At 50.5% G+C, this 14,007-nt stretch overlaps 1 long non-coding RNA gene across 1 annotated transcript; it reads right to left on the reverse strand.

Moving 5' to 3' along the window:
- Positions 1-11,556: 11,556 nt before the first annotated feature.
- Positions 11,557-13,346, reverse strand: LOC143692776 (uncharacterized). Its single transcript, XR_013180336.1, has 5 exons — positions 12,691-13,346; positions 12,575-12,616; positions 12,302-12,476; positions 12,138-12,218; positions 11,557-12,060 (listed from the first exon to the last, which is right to left on the reverse strand). It is a non-coding gene; the product is annotated as an uncharacterized LOC143692776 (long non-coding RNA).
- Between the last annotated feature and the right edge of the window lie 661 nt (positions 13,347-14,007).

Raw genomic sequence — 14,007 nt, forward strand, 5'->3', positions numbered from 1 at the left:
GCAAGATGGCGGCCGGTGACGTCATTTACGGCAACGTGGTGGCCGTAGGGGTGACGTCATTTACGGCAACAAGATGGCGGTGGCCAGGCGGTCACGTGATCGGGGCCGTCCTGACGTCGTGATGACTCATCAAGATGGCGGCGCCCGTACGGTCACGTGGTGGCGTCCAATATGGCGGCGCCCAGGGGGTCATGTGATCCGGGAACCAAGATGGCCGCCTCCATGTGGTCACGTGATGGGGACCAAGATGGCGGACACTGTGATGTCATCAAGATGGCGGCACCCAGGGGGTCATGTGATCCGGGAACCAAGATGGCGGGCACTGTGATGTCATCCAAGATGGCGGCGCTCATCGGGTCACGTGGTGTCGTACAACATGGCGGCGCCCAGAGGGTCACGTGGTACGGCAGCCAAGATGGCGGCCGCCATGGGGGTCACGTGACCCGGGAGATAAGATGGCGGCGAGTGCTCTGTGACGTCATTTACGGCAATATGGCGGCCGCGGGGGGTCACGTGGTGCGGGAGACAAGATGGCGGCGAGTGCTCTGTGACGTCATTTACGGCAACAAAATGGCGGCCGCGGGGGGTCACGTGGTGCGGGGGGGGCAAGATGGCGGCCGCGAGGGGCGGTCACGTGGTGCGGGGGGGCAAAATGGCGGCGGGGTGGGTGACGTCATTGGCGGCAAAATGGCGGCCGCCGGGACCGGGGTTTTTTTTTGGGTTTCGGGTGGGTTTTGCGCGGTTTTTGCGGGTTGCGTGGGGTCGGAATGGTGTTCCGGTTCGCGTGGGGCCGGTGGCGATGTGCGCGGGGGTCCGGGTGGCGTGGGGAGGGGGGCGTCGTTTCGGGCAGGCGATTGCCGGGGACGCCTGTGCAGTGGGGTCCTTTTTGGGGTGTGTCGCGCTGGTGACGTCATTATGGGCGCGCCGCGGGTGCAGTGTGCTGCGGTGGACGGCAGGTGGCGCTGTGCATGCAGTACCGGGGAGTAACCGGCAGGGGGCGCTGTGCATGTAGTACCGGCCAGCAAACACCAGGTGGCGCTGTGAGTGCAGTACTGACGAGTAAACGGCAGGTGGCGCTGTGTGTGCACGATCTATATGTGAATGGCATGGGGTGGGGTGCTGGATTGCAGGGGGTGGGTCTGGTGAGGGTGGTGGCCATGGGGGTGGGGTGGGTGGGATGTAGGGGCGGGAGCAGCATGGGAGGGGTGTGTATGTGGGTGGGGACTACTCATTACTATTGATTGCTGACAGGTGGGATCCCTATATACACTGTATATAGTAAAAAGAAGGAAAACTATATGTCTGGTGCAGCAGTAGGAAATTTCACGCTCCCGGGGAGTAAATAGTTTGGTTTTTTTAAATTTCTTTTTTTTTTTTTTACTCCCAGGGAGCCTGAAAGTTTTTACTGCTGCTTTTTTAATCTAATCTAAAGCTAGAAAGGAAAACAAAGTTAGAAAGACAAGAAAGGAGAAGGAGAGAGAGAGAGAGAAGAAGAGAGAAGGAGAGGGAGAGAAGAAGAGAGAAGGAGAGGGAGAGAGAGAGAAGAAGAGAGAAGGAGAGGGAGAGAAGAAGAGAGAAGGAGAGGGAGAGAGAGAGAAGAAGAGAGAAGGAGAGGGAGAGAAGAAGAGAGAAGGAGAGGGAGAGAGAGAGAGATGTGAGAGAAGAAGAGAGAGAAGAGAGAAGGACAGAGAGAGAAAAGAGAAGTAGAGAGAGAGAAAAGAGAAGGAGAGAGGGGGGAAGAAGGAGAGAAAGAGAAGAGAGAGAAGCAAAGAGTTAGAAAAAATAGAGGGAGAGGAGAAAAGATGATAGAGAGAGAGAAGAGCAGAGAACAGGGACAAAGAGAAAGAAGAGAGGAGGAGAGAACAGACAGAGGGAGCAGACAGAGAGGGAGAGGAGACAGAGAGGAAAAGACAGAAGAAAATAAAACAGGAAGACAGAGTGAGACAGGAAAAGGAGGGTGGGAGAAGTGAAGAAGGACAGGAGTTAGAGGGAAAGGAAAGTGGTTAGGATTAGAGTGAAAGTGAAAACTTAGGAGTGGGGTGAAAAAGGAAAAGACTAAGAGAAAAAAAAACACAAACCAAGGAAAAGGAGAACACTGAGAGAAAAAGAAGCAAGAAGACTTAGATTGACAGTGATAAGAAAACAGAAACAAAGGGTTAGAGATAGATGGAAGTTAAGTTAGAAATAGAACAGTAAAGTGAGGAGCAAAAGGAAGAAATACAGTGGAAAGAAATGACAAAACCACACCAAAAAAAGACAGGAGCCACGGTGGGGAAAGGAAGGGCAGGGGGTATCTTTATTAAGGGTGACTCAACTTTATTGAAAGAATGCTTTTATTTATACATCAGCAAAATACATGGAAACAGTGTATACAAGTGCAAGTGCAGATACAATGCATAGACACACTAGTCAAAGTCTAATTTACATACAGAGCAATACAGCAAAATGAAGCAGTTAATGCAAATGCAATACAGAGCAGCAATACAGAGCAGCAATACAGAGCAGCAATACAGAGCAGCAATACAGAGCAGCAATACAGAGCAGCAATACAGAGCAGCACAGCAAAATGCAGCAGCTAAGGCAAATGCAATACAGAGCAATACACATATTAACACAAAGCAATAACCTTTTTCTATTTTCATTAGATGTTGATTTATTGTGACAGGAAACCCAAAACAACAAAAGCACACAGAAAACAACACTCATCACCACTAACACCCCCTTCAGCTTACACACAAACTCACCATCACTGCCATCACAACTGCTAAATTACTCCGCAGCAATCATTGGTCCTCAGGAACACGGTTCCCAGGTGCCTCCAAAAAATCCTCCTGCCTGACAAAAACCCCGGTCCCTGGACGGTCTGCGCCCAAACTTTGGTGATGAATGTTGCCTCGCAGACCGACCGGGACCCGGGAAAAAAAAACCCAGCCGGGGGGAAAAAAAAAAAAACCCCCCGGCTGGGGATTTTTTATTCTAAATTTAAAAATGAATTACAAAACCTGAAAAGCAAAAGTCATATAAGGTTACAACCCTTCAACACACACATACACACACACACACACACACCTCCTTCAGCTTACACACAAACCCACACTGACTCACACCTCAACTGCTCTGCTAACCCCCGGCACGCATTCGCGCCGCTCCTCGGGAACGCGGTTCCCGGGAGCCTCCAATAAAATCCTCCTGCCTGACAAAAACCCCGGTCCCTGGACGGTCTGCGCCCAAACTTTGGTGATGAATGTTGCCTCGCAGACCGACCGGGACCCGGGAAAAAAAAACCCAGCCGGGGGGAAAAAAAAAAAAACCCCCCGGCTGGGGATTTTTTATTCTAAATTTAAAAATGAATTACAAAACCTGAAAAGCAAAAGTCATATAAGGTTACAACCCTTCAACACACACATACACACACACACACACACACCTCCTTCAGCTTACACACAAACCCACACTGACTCACACCTCAACTGCTCTGCTAACCCCCGGCACGCATTCGCGCCGCTCCTCGGGAACGCGGTTCCCGGGAGCCTCCAATAAAATCCTCCTGCCTGACAAAAACCCCGGTCCCTGGACGGTCTGCGCCCAAACTTTGGTGATGAATGTTGCCTCGCAGACCGACCGGGACCCGGGAAAAAAAAACCCAGCCGGGGGGAAAAAAAAAAAAACCCCCCGGCTGGGGATTTTTTATTCTAAATTTAAAAATGAATTACAAAACCTGAAAAGCAAAAGTCATATAAGGTTACAACCCTTCAACACACACATACACACACACCTCCTTCAGCTTACACACAAACCCACACTGACTCACACCTCAACTGCTCTGCTAACCCCCGGCACGCATTCGCGCCGCTCCTCGGGAACGCGGTTCCCGGGAGCCTCCAAAAAATCCTCCTGCCTGACAAAAACCCCGGTCCCTGGATGGTCTGTGCCCAAACTTTGGCGATGAACGTCGCCTCTCAGACCGACCGGGACCGAGGAAAAAAAAACCCAGCCGGGGGGGAAAAAAAAACCCCCCCCGCTGGGGATTTTTTATTCTAAATTTAAAAATGAATTACAAAACCTGAAAAGCAAAAGTCACATACACAAGGTTAAAACTAGTCAGCATGTGCTCACACACACAGAGACGAGTGGACACAGACACACACAGTCATGTGCTCTCACACACGCTCACACACTCTTCCTGCTTACAGGCTCGCTATGGCCCTTACTCAAGATGCTGAAGAACGTGCTTCGACGCGTCTTCTGGCTGCCACTCCTTGACGTCGAATGGTAGATTCTGGGGAAATCGGTAGCCTCGAGGACCTGTGAGACGACAGGAATTGGTCAACTTGTGGCTGACAGCTAGGAATTTTCCCCACTCTGGACCAATAAATTTTCTACCCAATATGCCATAAAAGACAGATGAACAGTAAAGTTTTTACAACTGTTCTACCTAACTATGACTACATGCCAGGGCAGGGCAGCTCCAATCATAAGTGGTATATTATAAGTACATAGAATATAAGCAAACGCATACAGTGCAAGTGTACATACAGTGTAAGTAGACACAATACAAGCCGACACAGGTACACGCAATATAAGTATATACAATATAAGCCTATACAATACAAGCCAACAGAGGTACACGCAATATAAGTATATACAATATAAGCCTATACAATACAAGCCAACAAAGGTACATGCAATATAGCTACACACAATACAAGCCAACACAGGTACACGCAATATAAGTATATACAATATAAGCCTATACAATATAAGCCAACAAAGGTACATGCAATATAGCTACACACAATACAAGCCAACATAGGTACACACAATATAAGCCAAGACTTGAGATAACTCTGTGGAAGATTAATTGTTGGGCCCCATAGCCTTTGAGAAGATGGAACCTACAGAACAACTGCAGTCACTTGAGGAGGGTGTAAGACGCTCCCTCTAGAAGTCCAAGATAATGGCATGGAAAAAAAACCACTACCAAAGCTGGTAGTGAGAAGGAAGATGGATGAGAAAATCTTGTAATCCTTTCCTGTCTCAAAGAGTAAAAATGTAAAGATGCTAGAATAAGCTATATCTGGGAAGGAATGTGAGTAAAATACTGCCTATATGGCACAAAATAGTGCCTGTAAAGCATCGAGATGTAACAAAGGCCTATGACACGGAAGACAATAGACACAGACTACATAACACGGATGACACAACATAGACACGGATGGCATAACAGAGACACGAGTAAACTGCCTAGCACTTTCAACTTATGGACCCGAGATTCATAGCGCAAGATGAGCCAGAGGCCGATGATGCCAAAGGAAAGAAAGCCCTATGATGATGGCACGTGATGATGAAACATAACTCCTTAAAAGAAGTTAGTGCCAAAGCAGTTAAGAGGATGCTCGAGAGGCTCAGCGAGCCTAGAGAAGGAAGCCGACTGCCGGGTGACCGTGGCCGTAGCTCCGGACCTGAAGGCGAGCTCCTCGGGGAAAAGATCCGTGACGACGTCGGGCCGAGGAAGGCGGACAACGCAAAGTTCCCGAGAACGTGGAGATGGGTTGGAACTGCCCTGCCCGGCAAAGGCTCTGGTGAGGCTGAGGAGAAACCCTCTCCCTTTACTTCCAGAGAGCCTGTCCCGATACAGACCTCTCCGCTAAGCTGACATGAAATTGCCCCCTGTGATAGTAAAGGTTTTTCCCCTTCTCCAAACCACTGGCCCCGACACTTAGCTTTTGGAAGAGGAGCGGACAAAATCCATCCTCGGTCGCACGTGGACGTTGAGATGTTCTCCGCGTGTGCTTCGGTGTTGCCGTTTCTAAGCTTTGGGTAAGAGCCTCCTCAGGGTACCTAAGACAAAACAGAAAAGGTGACTATTGCCCTCAACAACAGTAATCCCCGGGACTCCTCCGCACCACTCCCCCGGCTCACCTCAAATCTTGATTTGACTCCGGAGGCTGGCCAGAAGATACCTGCAAAGAGAAAAGGTACATACTTAGCATGCTGCTTCATAACATTCACCTATGAGTCAGCCTGCCTAAACGCCGACTCACCTGCCCTCCTCTGTTCCTTGGCGTACCTAGGGCAGCAACAGCACCTGCAAAGTAACAAAGCAGAAAAGCATGCTGAGATACTGTGAAAACACAACCTCCCAAATCTGACAAATATGCCACACCGATACCTTAAGCTCGCACCCACCTGGCACAGATATGCTCGGCTAGGATAGATTGCAAGCGGACCACCTAAAATTAAAAAAAAAAAAAAGAGATGCTTAAAGCTGCACCAGAAACTGAGACCTCAGCAATAACAATTGCTTCTGTACACTAGTCAATGCTCACCTCGCCCACTCGGCCTTGACTGCTGCTCTCGGCTTTAACTTCCTAAAAAGAGAGACAAAGAACAATGCTGTAACAGCCACCATTTATGCTTCCTCTACAGAAACAAGTAGTGCCTCACCTGCTTGGGGGAAACCACTCACCCGGGATGGGGCCCTCTGGCACACATTTAATCCATCTGAATCTGAAAAAAGGTTAGGACAAGAGTCAAACTGTTGCAGGATAACTTAAGAGCTCCAGATATCTTGTGTCCATCTACAAATCCCATCTAGAGTCCAACTACACCCCACATTACAAACTTCAAGTCCCCGGGACTTCTCCTATTGCACCGGGCTACGCGGCAGGGCAGCGCAGCTCCGGCACAAATGTGTGTGCTGACACCCGTGACACGGGACGTGACAGACGACGGGGACGCGACATGGACAGAAATCTCCTGGCAAGGAAAATGGCTGTGAGGACTGAGAGAATGCAAAAGGAGATGACCGAGGTGAAACTGATGGTGGGCTGATGAGGCTCAGAGAACACTGGAGGTAAAAGATGCTAACTGAATGATTTATTCCAAGAACTGCAAAGATGGATGCCCAAGAATCCTACGGCCAGAAGCCTGTACCTGCCCTCACATTCTTACAAGTCCTAGTCCGCCATAATGGATCCTGGCGGGGTATAGCTGTCCATACAGCTCAGAACAAGACCTGAAAAAACAGCTGACTGGATGCTTATAAAAAGAGATGAGAGTCTGAGCTCCCGAGTCAAAAGTTCTATGGCATGGGTGCCAGGCCAAGGAACGCTGAGAGCACAGATGCTAAGACTGGTGCCAAGGTTTCTGGTAGGCCCCTCAAAGGGCTAAGATAAAAGACATGAGACAGCTAAACAAGACATAATGCACAACAGACAAGTGACACAATATACACCGGGACTGCTCTGCCCTGCTCACCTCAGCACGGTGATCAAAAGTGAGATTTTGCTTTTAGGGGGCCTAAGGGGCCACTTCTTGGCTACCCTCGTCTCCATAGCCAACTCAAAACCTCCCCCATCCCAGGAGTGCCGACCCAGCACCTCGCTTTCATTCCCTCTGTGGGTCGTGGCCCTCTACTTATCTCTCGGACATCTGGGGATGCCGGTCCGTGTCGGGTGCGAAGAAAGGCCGCCTCGCCGGCTGGGAAGTTGTGCTGTCACCGGGCTGTTGTCTCTTAGACAGCTATATTAAAGAAAACCAAACATCAACACCTGACCTTGGCACCACATCGGCCAAAACCACACAAGTCTGCTACTCACCGTTCTCCTAAGAAGGCCTGGCACCTCGTAACCATAACCCTCTGCCACAGATGTAATTCATCTGCACCTGAAAATTCATCTGCACCTGAAAGAAAGGTAGAACATATGTCAAACACATGCACGATAACTCAAAAGCTGCAAACACCTTATGTCAACCTAGGAATAGCATCTAGAGTCCAAGTACAGCCCACATTACAACTTTCAACTCCCCGGGGCTTCTCCTATTACACTAGGCTATGCGGCAGGGCAGAGCAGCTCCGGCACAAATGTGTGTGCTGACACCCGTGACACGGGACACGACAAACAATGGGCACAAGACACAGACAGAAATCTCTAGGCAAGAAGGATGACTGCGAGGACTGAGAAGATGCCAAATGAGATGACCAAGGTAAGACAGACCGATGGCGAGCTGATAAGGCTCAGAGTGCCCTGGAGAAGGAAGATGCTAAACTGAACGTTTTAGTCCAAGAACTGCAAAGATGAATACACAGGAGCCCTACGGTCAGAAGCCTCTACCTGCCCTCACATTCTTACAAGTCCTAATCCACCATAGGAGAACCTTGCAGGGTGCAGCTGTCCATACAGCTCAGAACAAGACCTGAAAAGACATCTGACTGGATGCTTACAAAGAGTTGCAATTCTGATGCCTGTCTGAGCTCCCGAGTCAAAAGTTTTATGGCCTGGGTGCCGGGCCAAAGAAACGTGGAGATCGTGGCTGCTAAGAATACTGCCGAGGTTTCTGATAGGCCCCTCAAAGGGCTAAGATAAAAGACATGAGACACCCAACCAAGACATAACGCACGGTAGACAAGTGACACGATACACACCGGGACTGCTCTGCCCTGTGCACCTCAGCACTGTGATCCAAAGTGAGACTTTGCTTTTAGGGGGCCTAAGGGGCCAATTCTTGGCTACTCTCATCTCCAGAGCCAACTCAAGACCTCCCCTCCCCGATCCCAGGAGTCCCAACCCAGCACCTTGCTTTCATCCCCTCTGTGGGTCGGAGCCCTCTACTTATCTCTCGGACATCTGGGGATGCCGGTCCGTGTTGGGTGCGAAGAAAGGCCGCCTCGCCGGCTGGGAAGGTCCTGCTGGCACCGGGCTGGTGTCTCTTAGACAGCTATATTAAAGAAAACGAAACATCAGTGCCTGATCTTGGCAGCCCGTCGGCCAAAACCCCACAAGTCTGCTACTCACCCTTCTCCTAAGAAGGCCCGGCTCCTCAGGTGGCACGCTTCAGGAACGCTCGGAGGCCAACGCCGTCGGCGTGGGGTACACCTGGGTTAAGAAGACAGGAGGCGATGTGGCATTGCTGAAAACTGACTGGACCCTTGGTCCTCCTCCCTACTTCCCTGACTCACCGCAACTCCTCGGTGGTTCCTGACTGCTACCCGGAAGACAGGGCTCATCAGGGTGAAAAATTCGGTCCGTCGGCCGGGTGGGGATGGGAGCTTGGCGTGCTCCGAGTGGATTGCCTAAGGCACAAAAACGAGAATGGAGACTTAGACTTGCCCCCTTGGAATTCAGACCTCAGCAACAAGAAAGGCTACTGCTCACCTTACCCTTTTGAACTTGACTGCTGAGATCCAGCTATACTTCCTAAAAATAAAGACCAAAAACAGCGCTGTAATAGGGTCACACTTGACACTCCCCCTGCACAGACAAATGGTGACTGACCTGCTATGGGGAACCCCCTCACCCGGGATGGGGTGCTCTGCCATGGATGCAATGCATCTGCACCTGAAAGAAAGTTAGAACATATGTCAAACACCTGCAGGATAACTCAAAAGATACAAACACCTTAGGTCAACATAGGAATAGCATCTAGAGTCCAAGTACAGCCCACATTACAACCTTCAACTCCCCGGGGCTTCTCCTATTACACCAGGCTATGCGGCAGGGCAGAGCAGCTCCGGCACAAATGTGTGTGCTGACACCCGTGACACGGGACAGACAGGACGTGACAAACAATGGGCACACAACACAGACAGAAATCTCTGGGCAAGAAGGATGACTGCAAGGACTGAGAAGATGCCAAATGAGATGACCGAGGTGAGACCGATGGTGAGCTGACAAGGCTCAGAAAACACTGAAGGAAGAAGATGCTAACTGAATGATTTATTCCAAGAACTGCAAAGATGGATGCCCGAGAATCCTACGGTCAGAAGCCTCTACCTGCCCTCACGTTCTTACAAGTCCAAGTCTGCCTTAATGGATCCTGGCGGGACATAGCTGTCCATACAGCTCAGAACAAGACCTGAAAAGACAGCTGACCGGATGCTTCTAAAGAGACAAGAGAGTCTGATGCCTGTCTGAGCTCCCGAGTCAAAAGTTCTATGGCATGGGTGCCAGGCCAAGGAATGCAGAGATCACAGATGCTAACAATGATGCCAGGGTTTCTGACAGGCCCCACCAAGGCCTAAGGTAAAAGACATGACATATGCAAACAACACATAATACACAAAAGACAAGGGACACGATACACACCGGGACTGCTCTGCCCTGCACACCTCAGCGCTGTGATGAAAAGTCAGGCTTTCCTTTTATGGGGCCTAAGGTGCCGCTTCATGGACACCCCCCACCTCCAAAGCAGACTCAAAAACCCCTCCCAGTAATTCCCAAACCAGCACCCTGCTTTCATTCCCTCTGTGGGTCGTGGCCCTCTACTTATCTCTCGGACATCTGGGGATGCCGGTCTCCGGTGCGAAGAAAGGCCACTTCGTCAGCTGGGAAGGTCCTGCTGTCACCGGGCTGTTGTCTCTTAGACAGCTGTATTAAAGAAAACCAAACATCAGTGCCCGATCTTGGCAGCCCATCGGCCAAAACCCCACAAGTCTGCTACTCACCCATGCTCCTAAGAATGCTCAGCTGCTCGGGCCGCACGCTTCGGGCACGCTCGGAGACCGAGGCTGTCGTCACAGGGGGTGCCTGGGTTAAGAGGAGAGGAGGTGATTTGGCATGGCTGAAACCTGAGTGGAACCTGGCTCCTCCTCCCTACTTCGCCTACTCACTGCAACTCCTCGGCAGCTGCTGAAGGCCACCTGGATGGCACCTTTAAATAGAGTTCAGGGTTTCATCACCAGGTCCTGTAATGCATCCGCAGGGCTCACACGTGCAGGGAACCCGGTGCATCGGCCGGCTGGTGACGGGGGCTTGGCAGGCTCCAAGTGGATTGCCTAAAGCACAAAAAAGAGAATGGAAGCTTAGAGCAGCACCAGAAACTGAGACTGGAGCAATAACAGCTACTTCTCTCCACTGCTCACCTTGACTGCTGGTATCCAGACTTAGTTCCTAAAAAGAAAGAAAGAACAGAGCTGTAACAGAGTCACCACATACACTTCTGTTGCAGAGACAAATGGTGCCTCACCTGCTCAGGGGAAACCACTCACCCGGGATGGGGCCCTCTGGCACACATTTAATCCATCTGAATCTGAAAAAAGGTTAGGACAAGAGTCAAACTGTTGCAGGATAACTTAAGAGCTCCAGATATCTTGTGTCCATCTAGAGTCCAACTACACCCCGCATTACAAACTTCAAGTCCCCGGGACTTCTCCTATTGCACCAGGCTATGTGGCAGGGCAGAGCAGCTCCGGCACAAATGTGTGTGCTGACACCCGTGACACGGGACGGGACGTGACAAACAACGGGAACACGACACGGACAGAAATCTCCTGGCAAGGAAAATGGCTGCGAGGACTGAGAAGATGCAAAAGGAGATGACCGAGGTGAGACCGATGGTGAGCTGATGAGGCTCAGAGAAACCTGGAGGAAGAAGATGCTAACTGAATGATTTATTCCAAGAACTGCAAAGATGGATGCCCAAGAATCATACAGCCAGAAGCCTCTACCTGCCCTCATGTTCTTTCGCGTCCTAGTCCGCCATAATGGATCCTGGCGGGACACAGCTGTCCATACAGCTCAGAACAAGACCTGAAAAGACAGCTGACCGGATGCTTCTAAAGAGACAAGAGAGTCTGATGCCTGTCTGAGCTCCCGAGTCAAAAGTTCTATGGCATGGGTGCCAGGCCAAGGAATGCAGAGATCACAGATGCTAACAATGATGCCAGGGTTTCTGACAGGCCCCACCAAGGCCTAAGGTAAAAGACATGACATATGCAAACAACACATAATACACAAAAGACAAGGGACACGATACACACCGGGACTGCTCTGCCCTGCACACCTCAGCGCTGTGATGAAAAGTCAGGCTTTCCTTTTATGGGGCCTAAGGTGTCCGCTTCATGGACACCCCCATCTCCAAAGAAGACTCAAAAACCCCTCCCGGTGGGTCCCTACCCTGCGCCCCGCTTTCATCCCCTCTGTGGGTTGTAGCCCTCTACTTATCTCTCGGACATCTGGGGATGCCTATCCGTGTCAGGTGCAAAAGAAGGCAGCCTCAACATCTGGGAAGTTCCTGCTGGCACTGTTGTTCAACAACTCCCTGTTGTTTCTTAGTCAACTACATGAAAGAAATCCAAATATAAATGCATGATGTTTGCAGCACACTGGCCAAAACCCAACAATTCTGCTACTCACCGTTCTCCTAAGAATGCCTGGCTCCTGGGGCCGCACCCTTCGGCTGCGCTCCGAGGTTGATGCCATTGTCACGGGGTAAGCCTGGGTTAAAAGGAGACGAGGTCATGTGGCATTGCTGAAACCTGAGTGGACCCTAGCTCCTCCTCCCTACTTCCCCGACTCACCGTGACTCCTGACTCCTCGGCCCGTGCCCAAGGCTACCCTGGTGACACCTTTATATAGAAAAGGCAGAGGCTTCATCAACGAGTCCCATGATTCTTCCGCAGGGCTCGAGAGAGCGGCACACCCGGTGCGTCTGCCGGTTGGTGACTGGGGCTCGGCGTACTCCGAGTGGATTGCCTAAAGCGCAGAAACAGGAACGGATGCTTAGAGTTGCACCGGAAAGTGAGACTGGAGCAATAACAACTAACTGCTTCTGTACGCTACTCAATGCTCACCTTGCCCACCTCATCTTGACTGCTGATATCCAGCTTTACCTCCTGAAAAGAAAAAGAACAGTGCTGTAACAAAGTCACACTTTACACTCCCCCTGCAGAGACAAACGGTGACTGACCTGCTCGGGGGAACCTCCTCACTCAGGATGGGTGGATGGATTTTTCCCTGGATTTTATCCTTCTGCGTCTGAAAGAAAGTGAGGACAAAAGTCAAAGGGCTGTGGGATAACTTCACAGCTCCAAATATCTTCTGTCTATCTAGGAATATCATCTAGAGTCTGGCAACACCCCACAAACTGCAAGTCCATGGGACTTGTCCTGTTGCAGCAGGCTATGCGGCAGGGCAGGGCAGAGCAGCTCCGGCACAAATATGTGCAGACACCCGTGACACGGAACGTGACAAACAGGGGGACAACAAACAACACATTATGCTTGTGGTGAGGGTCTCGAGGGGAAAAGGCAAAAGGGACCCCAAAGACACGCTAGGTAACATGGTACACCGGACAACACGACGTGGACCGGAACTGTTCTGCGCTGCCTGCCTGAAAGCTGCCATCAAAAGGAGAGCCTCTCCCTTTAGCTGTCCTAAGAGGCCCCTTGGAGAAGATTGCTTTTCCCTCTGCTAATTTTTAAATCTGTCCCAGGAACTCCCAACCCACTACTCTCCCATCATCCCATCTCCAGGCCGTGGCCCTGACTTATCTTTTGGATGATCGGTGATGTGGATCCACGTTGCGCCTGAAATGAGTCTGCCTCGGAGGGCCCCGTGATCACCTGTTAGCCTCTCGGTCAGCTACAATAAAGAAAAACAAAACCAAAGTATGAGTACAGAGTTATGTGGGCCAAATCCCAGCAAGTCAGCTACTTGCCCTCTCCTGAGTGTGCCTGGCTCCTTCAGGCTCCTGCTTCATCCTGATTCCAAGGCTATGGCCATTATTGTGAGTGGCACCTGGGTTAGAGAAAGGCAAAGTTAAATGGCATTCCTGTGAGTGCAGTGGATGACCTTGTGTGCTGTAAGACGTGGGAATGCCTCTGCTCGGCTTCTAAAAGGCCTTGGGTGGGGGGCTCAAATAAACACCCTTTCTCACCCTGCTGCCTTCAAAACCACCCCCCCAACAATAACTCCTAACTGGATACCTGCTCAGCCTCCCTCTCCTAGTCACAATCCTCAACTCACCTGAAGCCTCAATCTCAAACATCATCTTGGACGCTGGGCAGATCCCTCCTGTGACACAACGAATCTGCTGAAAAAAGTGTTGTAATTAACACAACCTGGAGCCTCTGGAAGCTGCACTCCTCCTAAAAAAAAAAAAATACAAAACAAAATCAGAACAAAACCAGAAATTACAAATGCACTTCACCACCCCTAAACACAAAACCCAAAATCATGAACTTAAATACGCCCTGTATTCTATGCTGTTTTCTTCACAGTATCT

The sequence above is a fragment of the Agelaius phoeniceus genome, unplaced genomic scaffold, assembly GCF_051311805.1.
Source record: "Agelaius phoeniceus isolate bAgePho1 unplaced genomic scaffold, bAgePho1.hap1 Scaffold_103, whole genome shotgun sequence".
NCBI classification, from domain to species: domain Eukaryota; kingdom Metazoa; phylum Chordata; class Aves; order Passeriformes; family Icteridae; genus Agelaius; species Agelaius phoeniceus.